The sequence below is a fragment of the Schistocerca gregaria genome, chromosome 5 (genome assembly GCF_023897955.1).
Source record: "Schistocerca gregaria isolate iqSchGreg1 chromosome 5, iqSchGreg1.2, whole genome shotgun sequence".
In the NCBI taxonomy this organism is placed as follows: domain Eukaryota; kingdom Metazoa; phylum Arthropoda; class Insecta; order Orthoptera; family Acrididae; genus Schistocerca; species Schistocerca gregaria.
In genome coordinates this window covers 67,429,828-67,432,972 of record NC_064924.1, presented here as the reverse complement: position 1 = coordinate 67,432,972, position 3,145 = coordinate 67,429,828, and the positions used below count along the sequence as shown (strand labels likewise).

General features: G+C 47.5%; 1 pseudogene; it reads right to left on the bottom strand.

Annotated features, from left to right (window-relative positions):
* Positions 1 to 2,635: 2,635 nt before the first annotated feature.
* Positions 2,636 to 2,753, bottom strand: LOC126274396 (5S ribosomal RNA; annotated as a pseudogene).
* Positions 2,754 to 3,145: the final 392 nt, after the last annotated feature.

Genomic DNA, 3,145 nt, shown 5'->3' with positions numbered 1-3,145 from the left:
ACCACCAGCTGAGACAGTGCCTCGTTGATGACCTGGAGCCGGCCGTGGTGGCCGAGGCACTCCAGTCACTAGCCGCGCTGCTGTTACGGTCGCAGTTTCGACTCCAGCCCCGGGGATGGATGTGTGTGATGTCCTTAGGTTTAAGTAGTTCTAAGTCCAGGGGACTGATGATCTCAGATGTTGAGTCCCACAGTGCTCAGAGCCATCTGAAGCAGTTTCTAATGACCTGGATCCGTGGCTTCGTGGGATCTGCACCTCAGCTCTTAGAAAGTGACCAGGCCACGATTTACAGTTGCCTAGGGTCCAACTGTTGTGTTCAAGAGCCCAAAACAGTCGCTGCAGGCTATATCGTGCGGTTAGAAAAGGCACTCGGGTCAGTCGCCCGTTGTCATAGCCTATTAACGCCAGATTTTGCGGAGCTGTCCCAACGGATGCGTTCTTCGTACGTCCCGCATTGATTTCTGCGGCCATTTTCGGCAGTGCTGCTTATGTGTTAGCACTGACAACTCTGCGCAAACACCGCTGCTATCAATCGTTAAGTGAAGGCCGTCGGACACTGCGTTGTCTATGGTGACAAGTACGAGGGTCACTCCAAAACAAATGCACACTATCTTTTTAAAATCCATCTTTTATTCGATATGTTTGAAAGTTTTACAGTATGTAGATACATCCTTTAGGAACAATATTATCATTTCTCCACATAATTTCCATACCTCTCATCTGCCTTACGCCATCTTGGAACCAGCGACTGTATATCGGCACTGTAACATTCTGGACCATCCTGTTGAAGCCACTGTTTGACAGCGTTCACAAGGGAGTCATCGTCTTCAAGTGTTTCAGTTTCAGAAAGAGATGATAGTCACATGGAGCCAGGACAGGACTGTAAGGCTGGTGTTTCAGTGTTGTCCATCCGAGTTCTGTGATCGCTTCCCTGGTTTTTTGACTGACATTTCTCCGTGCATTGTTTTGCAACAGCAAAACATCCTGCTTTTGCCGATGTGGTCGAACACGACTCAGTCGAGCTTGAAGTTTCTTCAGTGTCGTCACATATGCATCAGAATTTATGGTGATTCCATTTGGCATGATGTCCACAAGCAAGAGTCCTTCGGAATCGAAAAACACCATAGCCATAACTTTTCCAGCAGAAGGAGTGGTTTTGAATTTCATTTTCTTGGGTGAATTTACATGTGCCACTCCATTGATTGCCTCTTCGTCTCTGGTGAAAAATGATGAAGCCATGTTTCATCATATGTCATAATTCTTCCAAGAAATTCATCTCCACCATTCTCGTACTGTTCCAAAAGTTCGCTGCATACCGTTTTTCTTGTTTCTTTGCGAGCCACTGTCAACATCCTGGTTACCCACCTGGCACAAACCTTTTTTAACGTCAACACTCAGTATTCTGCAAAGACTTTCTTCCCATATCCCAACGTACCGTGACAATTTGTTCACTGTCAGCAGTCACCAATTCGTTAACTCTCTGCACATTGTCTGTGGTGTGTGCAGTACGAGGTCTGCCGCTTCGAGGACAATCCTCAATATTGCTGTGCCCGCTTTAATCACGTAAACTGCCTGTCCACCGACTAACTGTATTGTGATCGACAGCAGCATCTCCATACACCTTTTTTCAACCTCTTGTGGATGTTTCCCACTGTCTCGTTCTCACAGCACAGGAATTCGATGACAACACGTTGCTTCTGACGAATGTCAAGTGTAGCAGCCATTTTGAAGACATGCTGGACGGCCCCATCCACGGGAACGGGTTGAACTAAGTTTGAAAACAAGCGGGAAGGATGTATGTAAACACTGTAAAAGTTTCACACATGCAGAATGAAAACGGTATTTTTACAAAAATAGTGTGCTTTTCCTTAGGAGTGACTCTCGTAACTCCTGAAATTTTATATCCGTCTACGTTTTCCTTCTCACATTGTACAGATCAGGAAAAATGGAAATTAGTATTATCAATCAACGAATAATTTTTTAGTACAACAGAGAACGGGCAGCTTAGACAGATTGCTACAGTTGTTGTGTCCAGTTCAACGACCTTGGAAGGGCCAAAATATGAGTAAAAAGAACGACACGACGACGGCACTGCGACACACACACACACACACACACACACACACACATAAAGGCGCGCGCGCGCGCGCGCTCAAGGTCATGAGGGAAGGAGCACCAACTCGGATTAGGGAAGGGTGGGGAAGGAAATCAGCTGTGCCCTTTCAAAGGAACCATCCTGGTATTTTCCTTAAGCGATTCAGGGAAATCACGGGAAACCTAGATTTGGATGGCCGTACGCGGTTTTGAACCCTCGTCCTCCAGAATTTGAGTCCAGTGTCATAACCAATGAGCCACCTCGCTCGGTGATAGTTGTGTCTGGCTGACTGTTGGAATATAATAGATAAGCTAACCACTTACAACACACAACCACTTCCAGCCTCCGTCTTCAGGCCACAAGTGGCCCATCGGGACTATCCGACCGCCGTGTCATCCTCAGTCGAGGATAGGGTAGGAGGGGCGTGTGGTCAGCACACCACTCCTCAGGTCGTTATGATGGTTTTCTGTGACCTGTGCCGCTACTAGTCGGTCAAGTAGCACCTCAATTGGCATCACGAGGCTGAGTGCACCCCGAAAATGTCAACAGCGCAGGGCACCCTGGATGGTCACCCATCCAAATGCTGACCACGCCCAACAGCGCTTAACTTCGGTGATCTGACGGGAACCGATGTATCCACTGCGGCAAGGCCGTTGCCAATTTTTAAGCGCCCTACCTAAATTTCCTTCTGCCCTCTCAGTCACAATGTGAAGTTCAGTCACGAAAGGTGTGGTGCTCTCGACGAGTATGAAGTCACGTGTCAGGAGACAGTAGCCTACTTGCATGCGAGTCAGTTTCATTTCATTCACCCGGAGTGACCAGTGCGAGGTACGTCGTGGCTGGATTGCTACCTTCAGCTATTCCAGCTTGTTGTCCTCTGTGCACACGTAATGGACCAGCACTGCACAACTGGCAGCTGTTGTAGTTTGACGTTCTTCACTACACAGATTTGAAACTATCCTCTCTGCTTCTGTACACAGTTACTGAGAATTCAAAGAAAAGCGTAGAACGAGCAGTCAGCAGCAGTTCACTTTTTTATATACAGGTTTC